Below are 20,561 nucleotides of genomic sequence, written 5' to 3'. Positions count from 1 at the left end.
ACTACAAATATGCAGTATCTTTTTAGGCATTTAAACCCATTTTTGCCAGAAAAAATGCAGTCGGACACAAAATTTCGGCGTCACGTCATTGACCCATTTACAGCTTAAGAAACGTAAATTATTTAGGAATCTTTACGAATAAAAATTTACGAATTTGTATTCATTTCTCATTCAAACGCATATCACCCAAAACACGGCATGTCACAATCTGTGACGAAGCAGGTGAGAACCAATGAGCGTTTAATATCACTTTAATATAACACATAATTCTTTGAATTTCTAACTAGCGCAGGATTTGACATTTGCAGTCGCTGCTGAGAATGGAGATTTGTTTCATTGTTTAATTTGGGTCTGTTCTTTGCAAACATTTGGATTCTAAAGATGTGGATTATAGCGCGCAAATAAAATGATTAAAATAATTGCGTTTTTGCCGTATTTTATTGTTCTATTGTCAGTCACAGCATAGGACTATACTGAGAAAACGCCTTAGTACTTAAAAAACTAAGAAATATATTGTAATACTGTTGGACTGTATAGTAAAAATTGAGGGTTTAATATAATAATAAAAAAATAGTTTAGTTTTATAGTACAACTACTATTAAACGTAAAACTGCCAAGATTACAATACTAATATTTATGTCTTAATTTCTTCATTTTCAAACAAACCAACAAACGTTTATTTTAGTGTGGTACTGTGTTCATTTACATGTGAGCTTTAATGAACCGGCGTTTCAGCGTCTCAATCTGAAACCCGCATTTACTTAATCAAATCTTCGCAAACTGCTTATATCATCTGAATAGAATCAGCTGGTTATGCACTCATCGCTATATGTAGAACTTGCATCAAACTCAACTGTAACACACGTGTGCAGGCAGATGGACGAAGACACAGAAGAATAAAATTCCAAAACAAGGTTTAATATAATAATCCAAACAGGTAGAGATTCAAACAGGTAGCGGTATTCACACCGATAACTGAAACAAGACCGGACAAACTCAAAGGAACACACATGAACTTAAATACTAAAGATAACGAGATGAACACAGCTGAATCAAACCAACTAATCACAGTCACCATAGGAACTAAAGAGTGGCGGGAATCAAGACAAAGGAAAACAGAAATTAATGAAATACAAACTAAGAGTCCATGAAACTAAGGAGCTGTTTACACAACACCGATTTCAACTAAAAACGTAAAACCTTTTATGCGTTTTGGCCGTTCATTTACACGACAACGGCGTTTTGGGTGCCTGAAAACGCAAAGTTTTGAAAACGGGTTTCAAAGTGCAAGTTTTTAAAAACAGTCTCCGTGTAAACATCAAAAACGTGAATCTCTGAAGATGATGACTTCACGTACATGCATATTATGTGCTCAATCTATAGTGTTTCATCGCCATCTAATGGCCTGGCAATGGAACACAGTGTTTTTAGTCGTTTTCGTGGATCCGTGTGAACCAGGGGGGTAATCGAGCTCTCGAATTCCGTACCACCCCCGGGGGCCGCCATTGGCTAACAAGCCATCACCTGCTGTTAGCCAACCATTGACTCCCATTCATTTTGGCGTCACTTTGACAGCGAATAACTTTACATCTGAGGCGTTTAAAGACTCCATTTGTCCATTGTTTATTTCTAAAGAAACACGACAATGTATAAAAGGCTCCATTTGTAAAAGCAGGCTAACGATTGCATCATAACCACGCGACTCTCTGGAAATTACCGTATAGACAGGAAGAGAAGCTCGCAGTCAATCGGGGGGACGTAGAGGCATAAAGTCCGATAAAGTCAAGGGAGAAGCCCATAGAGAATCATAAAGTTGCTCCTGCTCCTAGCTCATGGACAGCTCCTACTCACGCTCTCCGTCTCTGAAAGATTTGGAAGGGAATGATTCAGATTTCTCTTGGCACAGCTACTAGAAGACTTACAACTTTCAGACAGGTTGCTCACGTCACATCCACGTCGTCAAGCTCAGTTTGAGTCTGCGCAGTACGCTCAGCCATCAGGAAGTGAGTGCTTCTAATTTACTTCACTTTTCTTCGTTGAAACCTATGGGGTCGCTGTGTCCAGTTTATATACTGTCTATGGTGTGAACGGGGATCGTTTTGACAATGGTGTCATCTGTACGCGAAAAACTTCTCTGTGTTAAGCATATCGTTGTCGTGTAAACGTACCCTAAAACTAACTGAATATAATGGTGACACCAACAGGCATCTTTTGTGAATAAATGGGTGAGTAGTACACTACATAATATTATGATGCTTCATACAAGCCTATTTTACAAAACAATTGTTGATAAATGGACTTAAATAACACACTTTAATGGCAATTTGTTGGCTTAGGTTTAGGGTACTGTAGACTAGAGGTTGACCTTGAGGCTATTTTTTTTTTTTTTTTTTTTTTACTTGTGTTTTTGTACAAATCATATGAATTCATAAGAAAATCACCAACTTGTAAAATAGTGACGTTTTCTCATGAGATCGTGTTAAGCTTATAATGAATTTTCTGTGTTTTCTTACAGATTTAGCACACTGTGTATGGCAAAATAAGGCTCAGCAAAACTCTGATAGCCTCACAAACACTATGCGCACAGCGAAAATGCTGTAAACTGTTAAAATGGCCACAGAAATAAATACGGTTTGCTTATGTTTGTGGTGTGAAACAGGTTCCTCTGTACTTTTCAAGTTTAGGAGCCAAATTGACATCTTAAAAATTGTGAGATAACATTGCCACAGGCAGACACCCGCCCTTTCTCACGCCCTTTGACACAAAAAAATCAAGTTGTAACTCATCTCATAATCTCCAAATCTCCTCTCCATTCATTCACCTGTGTGTTAACAGAATTTAGTTATCATTGACCAGTCAGTTCCCATATGGGGTGTGTCATCATAGTGATGTAATTTGCAATGAAAATGAAAGTTACAACTGGCAAGGCTCTGATGAAAACAAAGAACAGCCATTGTGGGTCAAATGGGGACTCTGAACCGCAACATTGTCATAAAATAGGTGCATTAGGTTTGAGAAAAAGGGTGCAATGAAAGAGAAGAAGAGAGCGATTAAGAGACATATTGGTTAGATGTTGAATGGTTTGAATTCACTGAATAGGCTGCTCTATTCAGGTAGACCTTCAGCACACACTGGCACACTGCTTACATCTTTAAGACTCAGATTGTGAGTGTGAGTCAAACCAGTTGAAAGTCAGCAGCTGCGGAGGTTGAAAAGAGATGGATTGAAAAAGCCATAGACCGATGATGGGCTGGTCTCACTGGTCCATTTTTCAGCTTCTGTTAATTTGTGAGTCATTGCTACTACAAACAGTGTGTTTGTTTCCCTGCCAACACACTGCGTGCCAGGACAACAGACACTGATGGACAAAGAACTACACACTGACATGCAATATTAAACTAAAGAGTTATTCAAATTCAAACTGTATGACTGACCTACATAGATGGTGCACTAAAGAGGAAGGGCGGTTGAACAGGACACCAGAGCATTTATCCATTTGGAAAGCTCAGGTATTAAACAAGTGGATGTTTTTAAGAACGTTGTTTTGATTGTTATGTATGGAACGGTAGCAGATGATTTGTGTGCTTTGGCCATGGCCTATGTACTTTTAGATTGTGGTGTTTACTATTACTACTAATATTGCTCATTCATTTTATTTGGATATTTTAATTGGACATGAATGATTGTGCAGCTTAGGAAAGGTATTCTATTACTTTTCAAAACAAATAGGTGATATCTAGAAGATAGAATATTGAGACTAGAATATTGTTGAGACTTAAAGGTGAACTCTTTTGTCTTGGGCTAAGAAAAAAAAGTTTAAAGTTGTTATGTAATGGAAGTAGCGACAAATATTTTCTTCCATATTGGGATGTACATACGAGGAAAGCAGATTATTGAAAAAAACAAAACAATTTGGGTGCAGACTTGATTCAATCCACTGGTTGTTGATTGTATGGAGGGAGATCTGAATGCGATCTTGCTGTTGAAAGTGCTGGCGTTTACGAGGACAAAATTATTGGAGATGTCTGGCAAACATCACCAGAAAGAAGTCAACGGAAGATCAAGTTATGACATTTTAAAGGGGACCTATTATGTTTTGTTTTATTTTACCTTTCCTTTAGTGTGTAATATAGCTATTGGTCATGTAAACAATCTGCAAATTTACAAAGCACAAAGTCCACCCCACAGGGAGTTAATTTCTCCAACTGAAAACACCTGCCCGAATCACTTTAAGGCTGCCCCACACTTTTCACAGATTTCAAAATGTGAGAGACCACAAACATGATGATAAAAAAAGATTTAAGAGTTTTGTTCCTATAGTGTGTGGAGTGCCGCGATGTGACCAAGACAGCACACCACACACAAACAGATTCCATTCAAAAACAACCAGATTCCTGAGTGAGAACACTGGAAATCTCGCAAAATCTCTCACGGTCAATCGTGCCTTTAGAGTTAACAAACATGGCGGACGACGGGCAAAAAGAAATGCCGATAATAGTGTTTAGACTGATTTTATACAGAAAATTTGTGGGGGAAAAAAGAAAAAGGTTTGGATGTCGTGCTCGCTTTCTGATTCTATATCGTTTTGTTTCATGTGACAATCTACAGAGTGCGTGCACATTTGTCCTCGGGGTTCCCCCCACACAACAGCATTTCTGATCGTAAATAATCTACATATTGGATATTTACTATTTGAGATTGGTGCGGCACCGACTTTCTTCTGTGCAGATTCAAACATTCTTAGGACGCAAGTATCTTTTGCTAGTTTCAGCCCGACGCAGTTATCATTTTCACGTCCTGCGCCACATTGTTTAAATAGCGAATCCATTTGCGCCTATTTGTGCGCCATTGGGCGTGCTGGTCTGAAAACGAGGTGTGTTGGGCGCATTGTTGGCAACAGAAATAGACTGCGCCATTGACCAACAAAAACCTGGTCTAAAGTCAATGGAGCAATATTGTTTTTGTTATTTAAAGCGAGTAAGTAATGTGCACCTAGAGGCGGGTGCACAACTCGTGTACACTCTGCTTATTACACACACAGGGACGTGCAGCAGCACGCAAACTAGCCATATATTAAAAATAAAAGGATTACAATATAAAAGATTAATATTGTGTACATAAAGATATGGTGTATCCCATAGATGGTCTGCTTGCGCGCTTTAATCTCACGCACGAGCAGATCCGTTCATTCAGCAAATTCCTCCATGTAAACAGCAATCTACCATGGCGCAAGCGCAACTGACTTAAAGGGAATGGGAGATGAGACTCTGATTGGTTTATTTCACGTTACGCCCAAAACACACCCATTACTCATTAAGAGAATACGGACAACCCTTTTAGACCATGCGCCGGGCGCGTCAACCATTTTTCCCATCGTTAAACTAGCAAAAGTGGATTCGGACAAGCCCTAAGTGCACTTGCACCGTGCGTTTAGATTGTTAAAATAGGGCCCTTGGTCTTAACATACCTCACACTGCACTAAAATCTGAAAAGTTAATCTGTAGAACAGGGGAATTGGGCCCAAATTCCCCCGGACTAACTTGTAGTATGTGGGTGACTTTATTTGTAGTCCTGCCATTATATCCGTGATGTAGCTTTGTCACTGTGTAACAAATTTGCATAATGCCCACCTGCTGGCTACTTTAGCTCGTCCTTAAAGGATTAGTTCACTTCAGAATTAAAATTTCCTGATAATTTACTCACCCCCACGTCATCCAAGATGTTCATGTCTTTCTTTCTTAAGAAACGAATGTTTTTGAGGAAAACGTTCCAGGATTTTTCTCCATATAGTGGACTTCAATGGGGTCATTGATCATTTCGCTAGATAAGACACTTATTCCTCAGTTGGGATCATGTAGAGCCCTTTGAAGCTGCATTGAAACTGCAATTTGGACCTTCAAACTGTTGTACCCTGGTTGTACCCCATTGAAGTCCACTATATGGAGAAAAATCCTGGAATATTTTCCTAATTTCCTTAATTATTTTCAACTAAACAAAGAAAGACATGAACATCTTGGATGACTTGGGGTTGAGTAAATTATCAGGAAATTTTCATTCGGAAGTGAGCTAATCCTTTAAAGGTAGTTATATAAGACCAGGAAGAGTTTATCACTTTTTTCACTGTGAGGGCAAAACATCATTACATGGACTTTCAAAGGCAGAGGAACTGAAGAATCAGTGATTAAAAATATATTTATTCCTCTTTCCTTTTTCTAACCACTGCTTTTTTGAACTATGTGGTTCAATGCAGGTTAGTGTGTTAACAGTAACGGAGAAATAACACAGTAATAACATCACATCTGAAAAGTTGTCCACAGAGAAGGAGAGCATCATATTTGGGGGTCTGTGGCATTAAAAAAGTTTAGTAACACTTTAGTTTCCACTATTAATCTAATTAGCTTGCATATTACTAGCATATTGACTGTTTATTAGAAAGCACATATTAATGCCTTATTCTGCATGACCATATTCTACATCCCTTAATTCTACCCTATACCTAAACTTAACCACTACAACCTTACTAACTATTAAAAAGCAGTAAATTAGGAGTTTATTGAGGCAAAAGTCATATTTAATAGTGAGAAAGAGTTCCCCAAACTAAAGTGTGACCAAAAGTTTGAACCCCCAAGTTTAAACTCTCATAATGACAACTCTCATTGTTTGGGTGAGAACTTTGGAGAAATCTTTCACATTGGAGTAAATGCACACTCACAGGACTTGACTGGTCACCATAATAAACCAGACAACAGCATGAATTCCTTTTTAATAGGAAATTTAAATTCCTTTTTTCTCAGTGTGAATAGAGTGATGTCTTGAGTTGATGTCTTTGAGACAAAGATTAAGCAGCAGTACAATCAAATGTTTGTTTAGAGTTGTTATCTGATAACTGCTGTTTTGGACGTTTGACTCTGAAACTTGATCTGAAGCAGAAATGACAGTTACAAAACGTTATTAAAGGGAACGTCTGATTTCTTTCTTCTTCAATGACAGTCATAAGGATCTCTCTATAAAGGAAGTGAAGCTCACAGGACCAGTGCAGACCAGTGCAGATTTGCGAACCATTGACTTCTATGAGCTAGTTTGTTTTAATGAATTGACTCACTAAAAGAAATGCATTGGCTGAATGGGTAAAGCAGTTCTTGACATATTGGACCACAAGTTAATTTAAGTTAATTGCGTTTCGATTGTTTCTATAACTGAGCTGAAAGTGTTTTTTTTTTTTTTTTCTTGTACAAACTTTTTAGAAACCTTTAATTTAAGATGGATTATTTCCCAAGGCATGTTGTTAATTTATTCTGGGAATTGTGGAAAATTGTGGAAAACAAATGTTTTAGTTTTACTGTTATTAATAATTGGGGGATTCTTCTGCAACTGCTACAATAATCACTGATGGAATCATTACACAACAACATCTTTGTTGACCCTGGAACAACATTCCAATCAACCAATCAGATTTGAGAGACAAGCTTGCAGTTGTCAAGTTTGGGCTTACAACCACATTTAGGTGCTTCTACATCAGTGTCATACACCTATCATTTCCCTCTGATTTTATATATACGTTATGTGATTAGGGTTTGGACTACATTTTGAGACAGGAATGTTGTGTCTGTCATGTGAATCTCATAACCCCCCAACCCCTCCTCCATTTAAAATAATAATAAAATACAATAAAGCAAATATTACTTGTATTTTAAATAACTGTTACATTAAAGCTAGTTGTGATGGTGTAAAGATGCTGATTTAAGTTACTTCTGATGTTTAAAGCTGATAAAACTACTTAGGATGTGCATTTTTGATAGTCACGATTTAGTTTTTCAAATCAGAAATATGGGCTGGTTCTGAGAGGTACCTAGATCATCCCAGCTGAGCACCAGCACTAATTTTGGTGTATCTCTAAAGCACTGAATACCTAGGCTTTACTGAAACTTCAATGTGATTATTCTCTAATCTCCTAGGGCCATATTGACTTCAGTGCTTTCTATCTTCCTGAGGCCCGACATCTGAAGAGGAGATACGTATTTTGATGTGCCCCGTCTGAGGGCTTCTTTCAGTGCTCTCCTCTCTGTTCCACAGAGGGATTTATTACCCCTTTCATAGTCCCACTGAGGAGAACGGCCACCATATGGAGGAAGTGACGTTCTCTGCTGAATCATAGTGTTGTCTTTCTTCTTCTTATTGTGTCTTACTCTCTCTGTCTCTTTGTCTCTGTATAGAAGAGCGGTCTGTCTTATCTCGACTCCTCTGAGAGAGGAATCTGGTTAATTCTTTTCACAGAAACTCCCTCTGTCCTCCGAATATGTCAGAGAAAACCTGCTGGTATTGAGTTCACAGAGAGCAGACTGAATCCTTACATGACCACCACATCTGCACTCTTAATGTAATCAGATAAACCTGTGCTGGCGACTATGTTATACCGTACCAGGTCAGTGTAAAGATGCAGATAATCTGATTATTATTTATTAGTGTCGATGTGAAATATTCAATGAACTGTAAGCTGTTCCGTATACAGACTACCGGATGTCATAAGGACCTCACAATGGCAACAAACTACTTTAAACTTCCCATTATGTATATCTTTTCTCTTATGAGAGCTTGTCAGTGGGACAGGACACTTGTACAATGTAGGTGCTAATATACACCATCTTGGGGTTCTGAACTTTATTTGTCAGCACTTATCTGGAAAGCTTTCTTATGTGACAAAGACAGAGTTTGATTAAACTATTATAAAGAATTAAAGAAAACTAAGGGTGAAAACATATAAAATCCAAATTCAATAAAACTAAACCCAAAATCACCTTTTCTCAGCATAGTGTTGCTGTTGATTTGCTTTTAGACAAAATAGTATCAATGAATATCTAAGAAAGCTGCTTGGTCTATTTCTTATGGCTTAGTGAAATGTTTTGGAGACATAGGTTTCACAGATGTCTTGGCTTTTTGGCTTTCAAGCTTTGGCTTTAGGCTTTCTTATCTAGTACTATGTTCTCAATAAATAATATATATATATATACATAGCTTTTTTGAATGTGAACACTGATTTTGCATTACATAAAAAAAAAAAAAATCTAAATCACAAGGACAGACAATTAAATACTCTTTAAATAAGAAACAGTGATACAGATAGCATTTACTGGTAGTAGCCTACAGATATATCATAAAGCATATATAGTTCTACTTCATAGGGTGTATATCTGGTTTTGTTTCTTCCAGTGTGTGACGTATTCTTGGGTAAACAGCTGCATTTGATATGCACATTGCAATTGGTATAATAGTGTCTTACTTCAAGTTTAACACAATATTTTTTTGGCAATCAGTCATAAAATTCCTGTACAATAATTTGATTTAGCCAAAATATTGAATGACATATCAGATCAACAATCTGCTGTATTCGATTCAATGTTTATGCTGTTTGTGTTCGAGTGCTGCTGGGATGACGTATTTTTTGTATTTTTTTCCTCGACAAAATGCAATAGGATATTTTCACTGACTTTTGGACTATTTCAGAAAATTAGCTCTGTGACCAACTAAGGTTTATGATTCTTACACATTTTGTTCATCAAGATGATTACAACTTCAACGAAGTTTGAAGCCATAAAACAATCATCAGCAGTAAAAAGATAAAGTTAGCCGATAAACGAACTACACCACGGTCACTTTGATGTCACTGTTACTAACCTTCTGAGAACTCAATCCACAAGTTGTAAAGTTTGAGTTAGAATAGTTTGCAAGAGTGCAAGCATAAACACAATGTGACTGAAAAAGCGGAGTTTACTTGTTCGGTATATAATGACGTTTAATATGTTTAGTAAAAAAAGGAAAAAAAATCCCATTGACTTTTAGGAAGATGGAACCATATGCATAAAAATGCTCCAAAAAGCTAATTCCTGTGTTTTAGTACTCATTCATTCAACATTCTAATGTTGAAAGCAGAAAATAAATATATAAATATTTAATCCATTATTTGGGGGGTGATCTCTCCAAAGCCCATTTTTCAAACTCAATGACAGGAAGTAACAGGTGGGAGGTCAGAAGTCACTCGGCGGGGGCTCGGCAGGGTCAGAGGAGAAAAAGACTGATGGGACATAAACATTTGGAGCTTCTCAGCATGACAGTGTGTGAGAGATTATACGCAAGGACGAAAGTGTGAGGAACAATAAAGAAATTGAGCCGTGTGCTTTCGTGTTACGGTACAAGTGAACAGGAGCTGAGTGGGAGGACAGAAAAAAGAGAGAGGGACCGGGAACTGTATGGCTTTCATATCTGAATTTTTGTCTTGTTAAGGCTTGTCAACATGAATTGTTCTATTCATTTGCACAATATGGAGCCTTGACAACTCAGTCTAGCAAATAACTTCATGTCAGAAAATAACTTCATTGCCACAGAACAGAGTCAGTCCCATTGAAGTCATTGTCAGTCAGTAATTCTCAGCTCTTTAGGCCAAAAACTGTAATGCGTTAATTCAGTACATTCCTCAACAATGGCTCTACAAATCGAATTAACTGCTGATCCATGAAGCAACATGTTCACAGACACTGTAAAAGCAATTATCTCTACAGAAGGAGCCTTTTTGTCATATGTTTTTAATCACCCTATATATGGGTATTTTTCCAATGTAACACTAGTTTCCACTGTTCCAATGGGAAATTTTATTTTTCTGTATGCAGTTCTCACTAATAGAGACAATACAGAAAGTACTTAAAAAGTACTACACTATTACTACCACATTGTTTAAAACATTATATAATGACATGGTTTTACCATGTTGTTGTTGTCTTTTTTTTGTTTGTGTATCATGGTATTCTTTGTAAATACCATGGTATATTAATATGGCAGTCATTCATTACCATGATACCAAAGTATCAAAATACTTTGCTATTACCATCTGATACATCACTGTAATGTGGTACAAAGGGTCTTGTGTAAATAGCACTGTGTATTACAGTACTGAAACCGTTGAGTAAAGCATCTTGTTCTCTCATTTGCCAGATTGTGGATGTCTGTTAAATATTTGATTAGCTCACTGGTAAACATTTGAGAACAGTGAGGGATGGAGCAGTTTTCCGTTGATGCTGAATCACTATATGTGTCGGTCTCCGATTAACTGTCCCATTGTGGTGAACTCAGCAGTTACTGGTAAGGTCTGAGAGTCTAGATAAAAACAAGCAGAAAACCTTGATGCATGGACTTGGAACATGATTGTCATGAACTATGTATCCCTGTATAACTATGAATACAGTTACTCTGTAGATGATTAGCACAGATGTATACCTGGCTTAAGAACACTATCTTTCAAAAGTTTGTGGTCATTTTTTTTTTTTTTTATGTTTTTGAAAGATGTTTGTTTTTGTATCTTATGCACAGCAAGGCTGCATTTATTTGATCAAAAATATAGGAAAAATAATAATGTGAAATATTTTTGCAATGTAAAAAAATCTGTTTTCTTTGTTAATAACTTTTGAAATGTAATTTATTCCTGTGTTGGCAAAACTGATTTTAAGCACCCATACCTGTTTTCAGTGTCACATGATCCTTCAGAAATCATTCTAAAACTGCTTATTTGGTGCTATATAAACAATTCTTATTATCAATGTTGAAAAAATGTTGTGCTGCTGAATTTTTTTTTGTGTGGAAACTGTGATGAATTTAATTTAGGATTCTTTCCTGAATTTGAAGGTCAAAAGAACCATATTCAAGTCTTTACTGTGACTTATGATCAATTTGCATCTTTACTGTATAAAAGTATTAATTTATTTAAAAAAAAATCTTAAGCTGTAGTCACACTAGACGTTGAGCACGCAACATTTCTAAGAGCACTTTAACGGTTGGGATGTGACGTCACACTCTTTGGCATTTTTTTTTAAAATTCAACATATAACAAACAATAATACATCCCTTAAGTAAAAATATATAATCTACTCCAGTTTCTTTTAATTCAGCGGTCAAGCCATGGCTTATCGATCTTCTATTGGTCACATGTCTACATGTGATACGAATTTGTGTAGTGTGACTTTTTCTGTTGACATAAAGTGTATGTCTTGTAAACATTATTGTTCACATTCATTATATTATTTTGGTAATGCTAAACTTCTGTTATCTGACATATTTCTGAATGAAATAGAGGAATTAATTTGTATGAATCAATGGATGTTTCATACCAAAACGTGACTAGCAGGTTGGAGGAAAAGGGCTGGAAAAATAAGAGAGATTGGTTATTCCAAAAATTAGTTTCTGTGGAATAACATGCACCGATGAACCAAGTATAATAGATTTTAGTCAGTGTTACACCATGTTGAATTTTACGTTGATTAAATTGAAGCTGTAAGGGATATATTTACAGTCTTTACAATGGCAAGCACCATATAAAACTCCTAGATCACATGTAATGTAAAGGGGTTTTTGTATACTGAATGTTTTTTGGAAATACTTTTTATCAGCTGAACAATTGGCATGTTGTAAAACAACAGTTCACTCCATTGAACACACTGTACTGCTATCCCTCAGTCTTGTTTCAATTCTTGTCAAAAGTAAATATGCCACTCCCCAAAGATCTATAAGACCAATATGTATTAAGAAAGTAACTGAAGTCAATTTTGTTGATTGTTGACTTTAAAGAATTAGATTGAGTTTAAAAGTGTTAGACAGCTTAGTTCCAATAAGTTCCTTTACTTAATTGTGTCCAAGGCACTTGATGCCCTGATATTTTAGTTAATGAATAGACTCCTATTGAATCGAATCCATGATCTTGCATTGCAAATGTCATGTTCTACTCTTTGACCAACAGGAATGTTTGAAATATGATATATCTAAATTAAGTACTTTAAGAGCTTACTGAATGTACAGTTTGACTAACATAATTGGATGTATGCAATATTTACTCTTCATTTCGTGTGGAATCCATACCGTGATTTTGAAATGTATAATCTTAAGACCAGTCTGATTCCCTCAAAAAAGAGATGTGTTAATGCAGGCCTGACGTCTACACTTCCTCATGCCCTCAAAAGGAGGCAAAGAGATGACGTCCCTCAAAAGTAAGACAGGCGAGACCAGCCTGAAGGTGGTCTGGCAGTCATCACAACCAAAGAGGTGTTTTGAAGAAGTTGTTCCCCCGCGATTGGCCCCTTCAGCTTCTCTGGTGTGTCTCCTAACTTTAAACAAACAGAGGCACCTCAAGTAAATATTTAGCGCTCTTGTGGGAGCGTTCAAAGGCTTCTAGAGAAATGAATGAAGGATTTTCTCTGCACTCACCTCTAAACAGGACAGTTAGACAAAAGCTCAGTGAAGAGAAGTGCTGGATGAATGACTGTAGGGAATATTTGCACAAGAGAGAACCAGATGCTTGAATTTCTTTGATCATTTCATCCATGTATTAACATTATATGTGATCAAATTATGATTAAATATTAAATTAAACATGTCTTTGATGTGCAGACATTTCTATGTTCATGTTTTCCATCTGTTTGGCTTGATCAAAACACCCTGACAACCCTCAATGATCCAGTTGACCTCTCTGTTTCCGACACCCAGCTGTCCCTGTGAGATTGTGGGAAAAAAAGGGAGGAAGAAGTGATCAGTTTGTTCAAATCTGAAAGCGAAATGAAGCAAAGTGAGGCCAATTTCACTTTTAAACTAGGTTCTGAGGTCAGGACGATTTTAAAATAGAGTGCTGAGACCCAGCCCATCCCAAAACTAAAGTGAAGCATAGCATCTGTGGTCTCGTAGTGTCATCATCTCTGAATTTCATATCCTCCCCACTGCTCGGAAAATGAGATGCGTCTGTCTGCTTGAGTGTGTATCTGTCTGTGTTGTTAAAGCAGTTGGCGTCACAGCTCTCCATCCATTAAGTTTGTCAATTTTATCATGTTTTTTTTTCTGTCTATATATTTTGATGTTCTGTTTTCTGATGCATGTTAAAGTTTTTTTATATTAATGTTTTATCTCTGAAAACAAATACTAGTACCATTTGTACCGTGATGGTATGAGATGGGAATACCACAGTACTTTATTATATATTATGGTTCTGTATGATTGCCATAGTTATATATCTTTGGATTTACATGGTATTCCATGTTAATTTAAAGAAAACAGTCATATTGTTTGACATTATTACATTTTATTGTAATTGTCACAGTTTCTCTGTTTCTGTCCAAGAACTCTTATTTTGAGTATTTTCAGTTCTCTGTGTTTCCTCTGTCGTATATACTAGGTGTGTTCAACTTCGGCTGCGGCTGGATGTAACCAATTGGTGAGATTTGTCATTTGCTGTCGGGGAGGAGTTGAAAACAGACATGAAGTCAGACACTTTTTGCTTCCCTCTAGTGACATTTGCGCCGTGTTTGAGTACTTTATCACAGATTAAGTGAATTAGATTCAATATTTATCAAATACACAGACATGTTTCATGAAGCAACAGAAACACTTTTCATTCAATATTTTATGTACTGCTTAATACAGTGCTTGTATGTACCCCAAATTGGGGTCTATATTTGGAAAAAACCTGATTTCACCAAATGCAACATGTTCTTGGTTCAACATCTTTGTTGATCCTGGAGGAACACTCCAATTAACCAATCAGATTTGAGGGACATTTTTACAGTTTATGTCAAGTTTAGGCATACAACCAGGGTTAAGTGCTTCAACATCAGTGTTATTCACATATCATTTCCCTCTGATTTTAGGGATGGCTCATGGTTAGTTTTAGGTTTAGGGGTAGGGATATGGTTTGGACAAAATTTTCAGACTAGAATGTTGTTCCAGGATCAATAAAATATGTTGACCCAGGAAGACATCTCTGCAAAATCAGTACATGCCTATATTTGATCGTTGTCATCCGTGAATTGGTAATTGATTACTTTCACCTGTGTCTTGTTTGGTGCCTCATTCAGCCTTGTTTGCATATATAGCCCTCGGTATCGGTGTTTTGTCTCTGTTCTGGTAGCGTTAATGTGTGGTTTCTGTTAATCCAGCGTTTCCCTGTTATCATTATTAAAGGGGCGGCAGTGGCTCAGTTCATGTAGGTTGTCTACAAACTGGATGGTTGGTGGTTCCATCCCCGGTTCCACCTGAGTGTCGGAGTGTCCATGAGCAAGACACCTAACCCCAGCTGCTCCCGACGCGCTGGATGGCGCCTTGCATGGCTGACACCGCCGTCGGTGTATGAATGAGTGAATGAATGGGTGAATGTCAATGTGGTGGCCATGTGTCTGTTGAAAGCAGTATATAAATGCAGTCCATTTACCATTTAAAGCTCTACTGCTGCAACAATACAGATGTGAGTTTTTTAGTAAACATTATCATATCAACATAATTCACTCTTTTTCTAACACTCTCATTAATTAGCGCTATAATTTGAAGAAGATTAAATTAGGAAAGAATTTAATCAAGAAGTTTTACCATTTATGTCCTCGGCACATCCTGACAAGAAGCAGTGGTGTAAGAAATGACCTGGCATTTTATCTGCTGCTCCCGTTGAAACACTGATCAACTCAACTGCCAGTCGCAGAGAAGGACGTCTGGAATGTATCACACTGGCTCATCACTGTCACTGACATGTGCTCCAGAGGATGGAGCGAAGTTTTCAAACACTGTGCCAACAGTGGCACAATTATTAATTGAGATGAATAGATTGTTATTCATTGATTATTGATTATGCTTTTTCGAATATTATCTTTCATGCAGTGTAGAATAGAGCTGTTTGTGACTGTAAAAGGTCTGAAAAGTTCAAAGTGGACGACCAAAAACTTTATTATTTAATTTCATTTCACTTCCTGTTAGCATGTAACAGCGTAACAAATTAGCATAATGCCTGTCTATGGTATTTTTTGTACCATAAAAATCTATACTTTGAAACCCCACCAGTTGTAGTTGTAGCAGAGGTCTCGAAAAGTTAGGCTCGTGTTGTTGACATTTTTGCAGTTTTCAGCACTGCAAATCCACTATGAATGCCAATTCCAAAAGGACACAGACTCAGGCTCTAACTGATATGGAAAAACCAACGCCATCGTTAATATTCATATCACTGTGTATACAAGTGCTGAGGAAGCTTTTGGAGCTGAAATTCAGATATGGTAATGGACCTTGCATTTCCGACACGCGCTGTATGCGGTAGACCAATCACTACAGACTGAGCCGTCTGACCAATCAGAGCAGAGTAGACTCGGAAAGCAGCGGTTTAGAGAGACAGTTAGAAAAGAGGTGATGCTGCATACCATGGAGACCTAGATAGATAGAAGACCTCCAAAACAAAATTAGGAACCTTTAAAATAGCATAACATGGGTTTTAAGATGTCATGACTCATGATTGGCAATTAATGAAGATGCATGTACAGTATGGTACAGTATTTCCTTATTTTTTTCCTTCTGTTTAATGCTAATCATGTTAGAAATTACATTGCCAGGGGACCCCAAGGTCTTGTATTTGTATTTTGCTGTCAAAGTTATTAGGCCCTATCATACAACCGGCGCAATGCGGCGCCAGCCACAACGCAAGTGTTTTTTGCTAGTTTCAGCCCGACGCAGTTATTATTTTCACATCCTGCACCACGTTGTTTAAATAGCAAATGCATTTGCGCCCAGTTGTGTGCCCATGGGTGGACAAGATACGGTAGAATCCGACTTGTCCCGTAGATGGTCTCCTTGCAGGCTTTAACCTCGCGCACGAGCAGATCTGTTTCCTCTCTGGAGAAGCTTTTAGTCTTTCCGCTTGCAAATTCCGCCATGTAAATAGCAATCTGCCATGGCGTGAGCGCAACTGACTTTTAAAGGGAATGGGAGATGAGACTCTGATTGGTTTATTGCATGTTACGCCCAAAACACAAAATTTTCTCATGCATTGTATCTTCATGCAACTCTTATTTATCTTGTTTTGAAATGAAATGTTCAGCATGCGCTTATGGTATTTAAGTGTCCATATTGTTTTCCCATATAGTGTACAGTACACATGACAACCCATTTAAAGTCTCCTTTTTCAGTTGGTTTGCATCAGACATAAATGACAGGAAGAGTTGTAATGAATGGAAAAGACAATTAATTAGAGGACAGATGGATGGGGTCGTGGCCTGTGTATTCTGAATCACCTCTCAGAGAGTCTTGCTTAGACAACAGGGTTATTCTGTGACATCATTCCTCCAGGCTACATCGTAAGCCCCTGTGTCATAACATCCACATTATATTAATTAAAGAGAGGATGTGGACGTGTTTGTCAAAACCATTTCTGAATGCTGTCCTTCATGTTCTCCCAGCAGCTCTTGCTATTAGTGTCGGACCGACTTCCTGTGCAAGTACTATTGAGCTATACGTAGCTATAGATTTTAAGCATGTTCCTTGCAGATTTTCACAAAAAAAAGGGAAGGAAAGTACTGCACACTTTAACTGCAGATACGTTACATTTTAGTACGGTAGACCATGGTACCGAAAATACTGTAGTCGGTACCACCGTACATTTTACTGTAAGTATTGTAGTACTTTTACAGTAAAGTCTACTGCAACTACTGCTGGTACAGTCAGTGTTACACTTTCACCCAAAAGTATTAACTTGAATTGAGATTGACAGGAAGTTGTTAGTCTGGTCCTAGATACTGTTGTTACTGTACTGGTGCAGACTCAGACCTAGAATGGTGCAGCATTTCACCTAACTTTTCTAAGGGAGAAGGTGTATTTATGTGCTCTTTTGACTGTCTATTTTCTATCTTGCTGTATTTCTGTCTGTCTTTTTGGTTGACTTTCTTTTTAATTTTCTTTTCTTTTAACTTTCTTTAAATGTAATATTCAACAATTTTACTTATCTGCCTGCATTGACACCATTATATGAGAACTGAACTGAACTGGATGATGACAGCACGGCTTTCTCCAGAGCGGCTATATATATAAATTAACTAAAAATAAACTAAAACTTTTTTACTACTGCTATTCTCCTGTTATCACTGTAAAGCTGCTTTGAAGCAATCTGTATTGAAACTCTCTCTCTCTCTCTCTCTCTCTCTCTCTCTCTCTCTCTCTCTCTCTCTCTCTCTCTCTCTCTCTCTCTCTCTCTCTCACTCACACACACACTCTCACACACACACACACACACACACACACACACACACACACACACACACACACACACACACACACACACACACACACACACACACACACACACACACACACACACACACTTTCACTCACTCTAGTAATTTTTTAAACCACAGATGCCTGTATATCAGTAACACTGTATAATCTATAGTGATGATCAGATAATCATCAGAGTTTATTATCAGATATGGGTTAAGAATTCACTATGATGTTGCTGCAAAAATCCCCTGAAACATCTCAGTACTACTCCGAGCAGCATAGCTCCATTCAGGCAATGCACCTGTTGTGTGAAATGCCTGTCCAAGTTTAACGCCACTAATTTATAGGCTGCAGCTGCATATATAACTCCCCATCTTTTAAATGAGCAGTCTTTGCAGTTGTAGTCCCAATAGTCGCACACAGCCGAGAGCAGCACACTTAGAACTAGGACACTCATTTTCTGTTGAGTTATTATAATGAAACTGTTCTCACAGTGATTAATTTTACACCGCACAGGCCTAGTTTACAGATTTACACCTTAATTATATTGATTTAGACAATTGTTTTGTCTGTCATTGCATGTGACTAAGCAGTAATATATACCTTGTAACAGTCATCTTCCTAAACATCTTCACAAACTCTTTGTTTTACAATCTAAGTGAATGAAGCTTAATGCAATAACAGCGTGTGTTGACCTGTTTTGAAATTCCAAGGTGAGGATGACAGTCTGACTTACTGAACATTTAACTGACGTTTAACTCACACTTAAAAGCTCTCTTGGTAAATTACACGCTGTTCCCAAGAATATATTCTCTTTTCTTGTCATTAGTAAGCTGGAGATTAGTGAGTCATTGTGTCTCCTTGGCCTCGTTCACATGCTTTTCTTGACATCTAAAACAAGTTAAATGCATGATAATGTGGTGTTAATGCACTTCAAAAGCATCTATACGTCCTGACAAACCTGTTCAAGATTTAGTGCAGTCGAATGAAGGAAATGCTTCAGGTCACGTTGAGTTCTTACAGGAAAACAGATCAAAGATGAAATGAAACCTCATATTAGCCCTGCCTCAGTAAATAGAGCTGGAGCAAACACAGCATAATTTAGCTAAAACTGTTGAGGAAAGGTTGAAAGGCTAGAAGGGAGAAATAAAAAGCAATGTACACTCTTAAAAATAAAAATTCCAAAGGTGTTTTTTGCAGTAATGCCATAGAAGAACCATTTTGGATTCCCCAGAGAACTTTTCAGTTCTTAAAACAAAATTTTTTTTTCTTAATATGAAGACAATGTTATAATCCAAGAAACCTTTTTCCAAAGAACCTTTCGAGCATTGAAAAGGATATTACATTTTCTTCATGGAACAAAGATGGCAATAAAAAACCTGTATTTTTAAGAGTGCAAGTGTTTGGCCTCCAGTGAAACAGCTGGGGGGGTAATTTTAGAAACAAAACCTTTCAATTCCTCAGTTTGGGTCATTTCTTCTGCCTAAGCGAGAGTGATCTTTACAAAAGATACTATAAGTAGTTCCTCCCCCTAATGCACTGTGGAAATTTTAGAAACTTAATTAGTGGACATTTTCAGTTTTAGTATCACTTAGTCATGCTCATTCATCCCCATAAACTGATGACTTGCCTCCCTCATTTCCTCACAGACCTTCAGAACAGCTGCTAGTCAGCCTGTCATTCTCTTGTTGGAAGCCTGAAACCGGAGCCATGAGGGAATGCCAAACTTTTCAGGAAAAGACCTACACATTCTGCCCCCCGTGAGCCGACAGCTTCTTGCCATCAAAGTCAACGATGCCGCTTTGCTGTGAAGAGATGGGGATCTGCTGTTGCCTGCGGACAGCTGGGTTTTACACAATGGGAGTAAAGATATGGAAGAGGGTAAGGAATGCTCTGGCATTTGGAGTTAGCATGAAATCAATATCAGGGCACCGTACTATTTTTATTTCTCACAAATATGTTATAATGCATTTCTACATACAATTTTGTAAATCTATATTCACGATTCAGCTGTTGAATCTGTAATGTAACCAAATAAAAACTCATTGCAACAACCTTAAACTATTATACTATTATTATATACTAATATACTTTTGAGATTTTCGCTCCAATACTTATTAATTATTTATAAATGATGAAATGATGATTGCAATTTGAGAAATTGGTACTGTGTGCTTTTGCCTTTACAAACATACTTATAGTTTGAATAGAGACTAAGCTTTGTTGTAATTGGCATCTGCCAATAACCAATCTTCTTTGGCTGAATGAATAATAAACTTTTTCTGTTTTCAAATATTGTTTTGTCATTTATAATAATTAAATTGTAGATAGAACTGTATTAATTCGTCTATTATATATATATACTTACTTTTTGTCATTAATTAATCCAGTTAAGTGCTTTCATATGATCTTTCCGGGTGTCACATTTTGAAAGGTCGGACCTTCATTTCTGTAACTCTGTAAGTCAAGTCTAGTCACATTTATGTATATAACGCTTTTTACAATACAGATTG

General features: G+C 37.3%; 1 long non-coding RNA gene across 1 annotated transcript in view; it reads left to right on the top strand.

The window, feature by feature from the left end:
* The window catches only part of LOC311075389, a 30,096-nt gene extending 9,755 nt beyond the window's left edge, over positions 1-20,341 (top strand). Inside the window, exon 2 of the long non-coding RNA XR_014604485.1 lies at positions 19,698-20,341. This is a non-coding gene — a long non-coding RNA (uncharacterized lncRNA). The remainder of the gene's footprint in view (positions 1-19,697) is intronic.
* Positions 20,342-20,561: the final 220 nt, after the last annotated feature.

Source organism: Abramis brama (assembly GCF_963993115.1).
Source record: "Abramis brama genome assembly, chromosome: 24".
In the NCBI taxonomy this organism is placed as follows: Eukaryota; Metazoa; Chordata; class Actinopteri; order Cypriniformes; family Leuciscidae; genus Abramis; species Abramis brama.
This window is presented reverse-complemented; position numbering and strand designations above follow the sequence as displayed.